Source organism: Myotis brandtii, unplaced genomic scaffold (genome assembly GCF_000412655.1).
Source record: "Myotis brandtii unplaced genomic scaffold, ASM41265v1 scaffold443, whole genome shotgun sequence".
NCBI classification, from domain to species: Eukaryota; Metazoa; Chordata; class Mammalia; order Chiroptera; family Vespertilionidae; genus Myotis; species Myotis brandtii.
The window spans coordinates 1324088-1334158 of NW_005366952.1; the positions used below are offsets into that span (position 1 = coordinate 1324088).

The 10071-nt window shown below is 47.6% G+C and overlaps 1 pseudogene; it reads right to left on the reverse strand.

Moving 5' to 3' along the window:
• Positions 1-2715: 2715 nt before the first annotated feature.
• LOC102262507 lies at positions 2716-4892 on the reverse strand (annotated as a pseudogene).
• Between the last annotated feature and the right edge of the window lie 5179 nt (positions 4893-10071).

Here is a 10071-nt window from a genome sequence, read left to right on the forward strand (position 1 = left end):
GGGGGGGGGACATATATAATACTCTTTGTAATACTTTAAGCAATAATTAAAAAAAGTTGAAAAAAAAGAATGGCAGGAAAAAAACAATCTAAAAATTGGTATTAAATCTGTTTAATATCTTTAATAATTCTACTTCTAAATCCTTCCACAAAAGGGCATTACAATTCAGTTTATTGCAAACACATATTTTTTAAAAGTCTACCCAAATGTTGCAGCTATAATACAAATTTTTATTTATTGGCACTATACTATAAAGCATAATGAAGAAGATCTAATTTAAATAAACGACAACCCTGTTTTGATCAAGAATACTCTTGTACACATACCATATATGTTGTTTTACAGCAGATACTAGATTGCCAAACTTCAAACGGCAATATGCTAACTTTTGAATTTTGAAATTGTCCAGCTAGTTGTTTCTTGTCACCCTAGACTGAGTAGGGTGGCATGTAATGCTGAGAGACTGACTTGTCACCCCCACTTCTTTTCTCACAGTTGACTCCACTGTGGTAGAACACTCATTTCCTTAAGATGTAAGGCCTAGCAAAAAGCCTCCCACAAAGCCACTGAATATCACAATGTGGTTCTGTTTGACAAATTCGGAAACCTCTTAGTGATGTTGCTGATTTCAGGTGCTGCCTTCTTTGCTTGTTTCTTATGTTATAATGTACCCCGCGAATCACAGAAGGATGCCTCAAGAAGTCGAATTAAAGAGTCACATTTACTGCAATCCGGGACTAGGGGGGGCATTTCGCTCTCCCAAATCTTGCAGTGATAAGATGGCCGCAACACCAGATTTATATAGGCAAAAATCACCAAGGTATTGATTACATCCCAGGGTTTGGAATGAGGAACCTGGTTCACAAAAAAAGCAGTTTACAGAAGCAGAATTAAGCATGTTAATTATAGTTTTGGGTCTCCAGATCACTGAGTTGACAGGAACACATTATCTAGAGCCCTCCGGTCTTGGGACCACTGAGTTGACAGGGAAACATTATCTGGAACCCTCAGGTCTTGGGATAATTGTGCTGTCCTGGTTCCCAGGTACAGAGGAATTTGCTTTCTAAAACCAGTAAGATCACAATCAATGGGATATTCACATTACAATCAATAAGGCATTCAATCGAATGAGATGATTCATATAATTCAGAAAATCAAAATAACCTTTCTATTGTTAAGCCAAACAGCAGGGTTAGAGTTAAACTACAGTTTCTACCTGAGATGATTGCTACCATACTTCACTTAATCTGTCTTTTTGCTCGGTTTACACCTTTTTCAACTTTTCTCCAGTCAGTTTGCACATAGCCTCCGTAACGAGCGTTCTGAAGGAGAAGAAAGCCACCACTTACTGCAGTTGCTGCAAGTTTCCAACTTTCTGAAACAAAAATCCTGCGCACCAGCCAGTCACTCCACCCATTACAATCTGGGTGGCTACTGAGTATTTTTCTACCATAGGTCCTGAACTGTGGTCAAAAACATGACTCCACCTGTGGTGTCTTCTTGCATACTCACTTAAATCCAACACTTCATAAGAGTCATCATCACTTTCATATTCTTGGGGAGGGGATTACGGGCCTCTGGCAGCCAGTCTATTTATACTTTCTTAACATCTTTTTTGTTGTTGTTGTTGGGTCACAATTGAATCCAGAACAGGCATAGAGGGTCGACGTAAGAACATCCAAACCTGTAGAGAAGTTTCCAAACAGTCTATTTGATCCAAAACTAATGACATATGTATGATGAGGGACAAAATCTCAAATGCTTCTGGTTACAGTTATTTAGGTAGTTATGAATTCGCCTATTTATAGTATCATCAACCATCATTTCTCCTTTTTAAAAAAAATATATTTGATTTTTTTTTACAGAGAGGAAGGGAGAGGGATAGAGAGTTAGAAACATCGATGAGAGAGAAACATCGATCAGCTGCCTCCTGCACACTCCCACTGGGGAATGTGCCCGCAACCAAGGTACATGCCCTTGACCGGAATCGAACCTGGGACCCTTGAGTCCGAAGGCTGACGCTCTATCCACTGAGCCAAACCGGTTAGGGCTCATTTCTCCTACATGCCCTTGACTGGAATCGAACCCAGGACCCCTGAGTCCGCAGGCCAATACTCTATCCACTGAGCCAAACCGGTTAGGGCTCATTTCTCCATTTTATCCATGAAGGGTATAAGGAGTATCAAATTCCTCATTAAAATTAAGATCTATGTTGTCTGATTTTTTTGATTTTTTTTTGCTTCAGCTGCTGTTTATTGACATACAGGTAGGCTCTATAGCAACAAGCCTAGAGGCAGCTGCAGTAGTGGGGATAATGAAGGTGGAGAATGGAGTTTGTCTGCAGCGACAGCTGAGTGGAGTACAGGAACAGAGGCACACAATGCACAAGATGGGAGTGGGGGAGACTGAGGGGATTGGAGAAGCAAGTGAAGGCCAGGGCCAGACAGAGTCAGCTGACACTGGAACCACTGCCCTCTCTAGCCGGCTATCTTCTGAGCCAGGCCAGGCTTGGGAGTTCTCTGAGTGTCCATTTCCACAGGAACTGAATGGAGTGCACAGAGGAGAAGCCAGAGCTATTGTCCTCTATGTTCAGCTTCGGAGACTCCAGTCCTGCACCCCTGCCTGTCTTGCTTGGGTAGGGCCAGGCCATAAGATGGGCAGCCTGGCTCTGAATTATACCTCACCTGAGCAAGGTCTTAGAAATAGCCATGCTTCACAGAGGCCTTAATCTTCTTCCCTGGAGCCCCAGCCCATCGGTGCCACACTACAGCCCCAAGTGAGCACTGCAAGCATCGCTGGCCTAAGGGGTGCGTTGGGGGAGGGGATGGAACAGGGGCTGGAGGAGGGGCTCTGGGGCCCACCACGGCACAGGCACTATATGCATGGTGTTGGTGAAGCCAGAGCCAGGACGCCACCCGGTCAGCACGATGACCACATCTCCCTTCTTGAAGAAGCCTCGGGCCTTGTCAACATGCATGGCCAAGTTCACCCGGAGGTCCACGTCCTCAGCCCAGGCCTCCTGCACTGGTGCTTACACAACCACAGGGAAGATGCCTCGGTGTAGGTGGGCCTGGCGAGCTGTCTGGTGATTACGGGTCACAGCAATGATGGGAGCACAGGGCGGTACCTGTCCACCTGGTGAGCAGACCTGCCAGACTTGGTGAGGACGATTGTGGCCCCACTGCAGCACTTGAAGGAGGCCTCTACGGCGCCCATGGCGGTGGCTTCTGTGGGGTCGCTGGTAAAGGCGCCAGGCAGCGGAGTTTCTCAAATAATTGCAAGTGGTAGATGGCGGCCTCTGCCTCACGGGCAATCAGGTGCTGCATGCGCACAGCCTCCAGGGTAGTCCCCTTTGGCTGTCTCTCCAGACAGCATGATGCAGTCAGCTCCATCAGCACTGCATTGGCCACATCGCTGCCCTCAGCCCGGGTGGGACGGGGCTTCTTGATCATGTCCTCCAGCAGCTGCATGGCACAGATGACAGGCTTCCCAGCTCGGTTGTACCGCCCCATCCTCATCTTTTTTTTAAAAAATTATATTTATTTATTTATTTATTTATTTATTTATTTATTTAAAATATATTTCTTTATTGGTTTCAGAGAGGAAGGGAGAAGGAGAAAGAGCTAGAAACATCAATGATGAGAGAGAATCATTGATCAGCTGCCTCCTGCATGCCCACCACCCAGGAAGATCACCACAAGCCACCATGATCCCATCACTGGCTTCCAGGATCTCACCAAACCTCCAATCTCCTTCAAGATTTTCGATTTTGCTGATTTTCTTTTCTTTTCTTTTCTTTTTTGTTTTTGTTTTTTATTGATTTTTTACAGAGAGGAAGGGAGAGAGATAGAGAGTTAGAAACATCGATGAGAGAGAAACATCCCAGCTCGGTTGCACCGCCCGATCATCATCTTTTGAGCAAGGAAGACCTTCTCTGTAGGAACCTCAATGCCTAGATCCCCACAAGCCACCATGATCCCATCACTGGCTTCCAGGATCTCATCAAACCTCCGATCTCCTTCAAGATTTTCGATTTTGCTGATTTTCTTGATGTTCTTTCCTTTTTCCCCCAGGACCTTCCTGACTTCATGGCCATCAGATGCCTTGCGAATGAAAGACGCGAACACCATATCTACATTCTGCTCCACCCCAAACTTCAGAACCTGGGTCTCCTTTTCTGACATGCAGGTCCACAGCAGCCCCAGGGAGGTTCATGCCCTTCTTGCTGCCCAAAGTGCCACCATCTCCACCTCTGTTATCAGGAAGCCAGCCCCTTTCTCCTTCACCTGCAGAGAAATAAGTCCATCATCCACGTAGATCTCGCTGCCCACTTCCACCACCTTGCAAATATTCTTGCAGTCCAGCCACAGGGTGTTTCCCTCACACTTTTCCATGTAGGCCTTCTCCAGCGTGCTCTTGAGAGTGGCCCCTTTCTTCAGCTCCACCTCCGCGGTGCCGCTGCCCTTGGTGAGCCCTGTTCGGATCTCAGGTCCTTTAGTGTCCAGGGCCACAGCTTTCAGTGCCCTGCGCACGTTCTTGATGGTCTCTGCATGGTACTCGTGAGTTCCAGGAGAAAAATTCATACGAGCCACTTTCATTCCAGATTGAATCATCTCTTTCAACATCTCCACTGATTGGCAAGCAGGGCCGATGGTACAGATGATGCCAGTGTTCCAGGCCGTGGTGGGCGGCGAATCAATGTCCAGGCGGCATATGTGCTCCAGGAACATGTCAGCCACGGCTGCGTGCAGCTACTGCGTCTGAATAAAGGCAGTGCCGACACCTCTATGGGGCTTCGACATGGCTTCTGAGGTCCTCTGGCCAGGTCCGGCGGGAGCTACAGATGGGAGGTTCGGAGGTTCCGGAGGCGACGCTGTCTGATGATGTACTGTCAAAAAACTGACAGTCACCCAAACACCTCAAGTTAAGTGTGTACGTTCTCTTAATTTCTGACTTTCAGGTAGTTGAAGGAAAGTACAAAGAATTCCTGTATACCCTTCACCCAGATTCCCCAAATGTGCACATTGTCACATGTGCTTAGTCCTTCCTCTTTACACACACACACACATCTATACATCTCATTTGTCTCCATCCATTTGAGTAAGTTGCAGATATGATGCCTCTTGACTCTTAAACACTTCAGCGTGAATTTCCTAAAACCAAATAATTCTCTTAAATCCTCATTACAATAATAAAGATCCGAAAGCTAACTTTGATGCTATGCTTATCTAATCCACAGGCCTTTATTCACATTCCACCGGCTGTCCCAGTAATGTCCGTCACTTCAAAAGGAAATTCAAACCAACGTGTTGCACTCAGGGCACGTCTCTTTAGCCTTCTTTCATCTGGAAAAGTTCCTGGGTTTTTGTATCACATAGCACTGCACACTATTGAGAGCACAGGTCTACAGAATGCCCCTTAATTTGGGTTTGCCAATTTATTGGGTTTAGGTTGTGCACTTTGGCAGAAATACCAATCTTCGTGTCACTCTCACGTGGATGTTTCTCTCTCCCTCTTCCTCTGTGTCTGTCTCTCCCCTACCCGCCTCCCTTCCACTCTCTCTCTAAAAAGCAATGGAAGAAATGTTCTCGGCTGAGGAGTAACACCAACGGCAGCTACTACAACAAACAGGCTGCTGCATAGTGTCCCCACCTCCCCGCAGCGGGACCGCCCCCGTCCTCCAGTCCGCCTCCCCCGGGCTGTGCTCCGGGGACCGACCGCTCAGGAGCCACCACGGTCCGCGGGAGGCGCCTTCAGCCTCCACTCGACTCAAGAAGGAGCCTTCTCGGCGGAGGAGAGAGAGAGACCCGGGGCCTGAGGCGGCACCGAACCCCGAGCCGGGAGTGTGACATTTCCGTTCAGCTCCTTTCAGAGACGCGCCTCCCCGCCCGGCCCCCGCGTCTCCCCCGCGAACGACCGCCTTGTCCTGACCCTCCGTCCCCTGTTCCTTTCCCTGCGGCTCGATGGGGTCACCGTCTAAAGGCCAGGAATGAGGAGTGAAAGTTTCCTGTAAATTGATGAGGAAACTCTGATCTTAGTCTCTAAGTTGAACGGACACTCTGCTGCGTGTCATTTTGGTTGACAGGAAGGCGAGACCGAGCCCGGGCCCTGAGCCACCCTCGGTGGGGCCATCACAACTGCTGGGCGCCGGGTGCGGCGAGAGCCGGTCCTCCCTCCCGGGTCGGGGACTCGTCTCCTCGCGTCTCTAAGTTGAACGGACTCTCTGCTGCGTGTCATTTCGGTTGACAGGAAGGCGAGATCGAGCCCGGGCCCTGACCCACCCTCGGTGGGGCCATCACAACTGCTGGGCGCCGGGTGCGGCGAAACTCCGTCCTCCCTCCCGGGTCCGGGACTCTGAGAACCCGGAGACAGGGCGCCGGGGACGTCAGGCCGGGGGCGTGACGTATGCAGATGACAAGGCGCGCAGAGGCTGCCGGTCGCACTCCGCCTGCGCCCTCAGGTCCCCGTATCCGAGATCCAAGCGCCCCGCGGGTTGCTGTCGCATCGGGCGCGGTTGTTGCTCGGGTCCCTGGGGCAGCGTGGGCACAGCGGTGTGTTGAGTGGAGTGAGCGTGTGTGTAGAGTGGGGCGCGCGTGGGGTTTGGGGTGTCGGCGGTGGGAGCAACTCATACTTACCTGGCAGGGGAGATACCATGATCACGAAGGTGGTTTTCCCAGGGCGAGGCTTATCCATTGCACTCCGGATGTGCTGACCCCTGCGATTTCCCCAAATGTGGGAAACTCGACTGCATAATTTGTGGTAGTGGGGGACTGCGTTCGCGCTCTCCCCTGGTTCTTCCGGTTTCAAAAGCAGAAGTAACTGTGCAGTGCAGCGGGGGTGGCTGCGTGGTCTTCCTGTTTCTGACTCTTCCACTTGGAAAGTCTTTTCTTTCTCTTAACAGAGAGCTACAGTGGGTTTCAGTTACTTTCTTTTGCATCCTCTTTACCTCCCTCCCGGCTTTCAGAACCTCTCAAACCAGTTTGACGTTCTTAGCTGCTTATTTCCCAGGTTCAAATTTTCCTCAGCACAGAACTGGGCAATCCCAAAGCAAATAATGCCTCACGGGTCGGTGGGTCGGTGGGTTTTCCCCGAAGTGCAGGTTGGGAATGAGAGGTCGTCAAAGTTCTGTCCTGCAGAAGCTGCTCATTGTGCTAGCTGCCTGCAGCCAAGGCTATCCTACCTATAGAGCTTTTTTAAAATACATATATAATTGATTTCAGAGTGAGAGGGAGATACAAACACCAATGGTCAGAGAGAATCATTGATCGACTGCCTCCTGCATGCCCACCCCTAACCCCCGCTGGGGATCAAGCCTGCAACCCGGGCATGTGCCCTGACGGGAATCTTACCGTGACCTCCTGGTTCATAGGTCCATGCTCAACCACTGAGGCAAACCGGTCCGGCAGTCTCTATTCTTTGGAATTGGTTTTGTATAAATTTGAGTGAAGATGAACATTGACAAGACCCAAAACTAATTTAATATATCAGTAATTACACTAGAATACACAAATAATAAATTTATTTGGTAAATAATTTATATATTATTTAATATTGTCTTGCTCAAGTACGTTTTAAAAGTTTAGTTTTTTCCATTCACTTTTGAAATATTTTCCTTCTGATTTCAGTAGCATTTTATATATGGGAACTTGTAGAGAATTTAGATGTCAAAAATAATTTCTCTTCTTGCCTTGCTTTGAGTAGCCTTTTTGGACTCAGAATTTTCATTATTTAAATACCACTCTGAGATACCAGTTTTCAATGAAAAAAATAGTTTTGCCTCCTCTGTCATCTTTTTTTTTAGTATATTATTTTTATTGATTTCAGAGGAAGGGAGAGGGAGAGATATAAATATCAATGATGAGTGAGAATCATTGATTGGCTGCCTCCGCATGCCCCCTACTGGGGATCGATCTGCAACCCAGGCTTGTGCCCTTGACCAGAATCAACCAGGGACCCTTCAGTCCGCAGGCCGATCCATACTCTATCCACTGAGACAAACTGGCTAGGGCTGTCATCTTCTTTTAAAAGCCTTGTTAATTGGGCAAGAACTGTACTTGGAGGAACAGTTAAAAAAAAAAAAGTTTAAAGGAAAATATAAATAGAAAAATATGTAGCTTAGGAAATGGGATTCTTTATTCTGTATTAAAAAGGTATGAACTTTAACCCTGGCCGGTTTTGCTCATTGTGAGAGCATCAGCCTGAGGACTGAAAGGTCTTGGGTTGGATTCCTGGTCCAGGGCAGGTACCTCTGTTGCAGGTTCCCCAGTCCCCGTAGGGGTGGGTGAAGGAGGCTGCCAATTGATGCGTCTCTCACATTGATGTTTCTCTCTCTCATCCCCTCCTCCCCCCTTGCACTCTCTAGAAATCAATGGGGGCAAAATATTCTCAGGTGAGGATTAAAAAAAAAGTGTGAACTTTAGACGTGATACTTAGCCATATCCTTAACATTTTTGAAATTAGCACGGGTGACCAAAAGAAAAAGAAGAAACTACACAGGGTTCCAAAAAATGATGAATTTCTATATGATCCTGAGGAAGATAACAGAGATCAGGCCTGGGTTGACGCACCGAGAAGAGGGTAAGAACTTAAATCAGGTCTCTTGCTGCAAGGACTCGAATGGGACCCTGGAACCCCATCTGGAGCGAAGGCCTCGGATTGTTTAAAGAAAATGGCAGACAAGCCAGACATGGGGGAGGTGCAGAAGAAGAAGATGGGGGTGCAAAAGAACACCCTGCCCACCAAAGAGACAGACCATTGAATAGGAGAGGCAGAGTGAAATTTCCTAAGAACCTGGGGATTTCCCATCCCCATGGTCTTCGGGATCCCAGTCGTGATGTGGAGAAAAAGCCACCTGCAAGGACACGAGCGACAAACTGCACTGTGAACCCGGACACTGCACGCCCAGGCCATCGGCCTGTGGGTCTCCTCCCCGCAGTGGACTGCCAAATTCTCCGGTTTGCCCTCGGTTAGTTATTGTAGAAAATTATTTGTATGATTAATAAAATAAAACACACCTCATCGTACGACAAAAGAAAAACAAAAAACACTGTAATATTTAGAATCTTAAGAGAAAATGATTAAAAGATAATCTCACTACATTCACATTTTGATGTATGTGTATGTTTATATAGACGTACATAAAGAAGTTTTAGAACAAACTGCTGAATATTTATTTTGAAAATAAAACAAATTTCAGACAGTTGATCTTTTAAAAAACTAAATTTTTATTGTTGAGAGTATTACAGATACAATAACCGCCCGGTGTGAGTGAATCAAAATTACACTTTTTTTTTGTTAGATCCGCAAATAATATATTTTATAGTGTGCTGCAGAATTTTAGTAAGTTTGTGTGCTATGAGATGAAAATGATTGAAAACTGGTTCTTTATGCTCTGAGGAGAAACAAAAGCGGGCCAGACAGGGCAAGTGGCCTGGGAGTCATAGTTGGGTGGGAACCCGGAGAATACAGGATGAGGGGCATATTCCATGAGAGTAAACAATGGCAGGAGAAGAAAATGCCAGGAACTTTTCCAGATTAAATAAACCTAAAAAGACATGCACTGATACAACACATTATCTTGAATTTCCTCTTGAAGTTAAGAACATTATTAGGACAACAGGTGAAATATCAATAAAGAGCTCTATAGAGCCAGGCCCCCGTGGCTCAACAGTTGAGCATGGACCTATGAACCAGGAGGTCACTGTTAGATTCCCGTCAGGGCACATGCCCGGGTTGCAGGCTTGAGCCCCAGCGGGGGTTAGGCGTGGGCATGCAGGAGGCAGTCGATCAATGATTCTCTCTGATCATCGGTATTTCTATCTCCCTCTCACTCTGAAATCAATTATATATGTACTAGAGGCCCGGTGCACAAAAATTTGTGCACTCGGGGGTAGGGGGTCCCTCAGCCCGGCCTGTGCCCTTTTGCAGTCTGGGACCCCTCGGGGGTGACCACTTGCTGGCTTAGGCCTGCTCCCCGGGGGATTGGGCCAGGATGGCAATCAGACATCCCTCTGGCAGCCCAGCAGCCCTCGGGGGATGTCCACTTGCCAGCGGGGAGCAGACCTAAGCTGC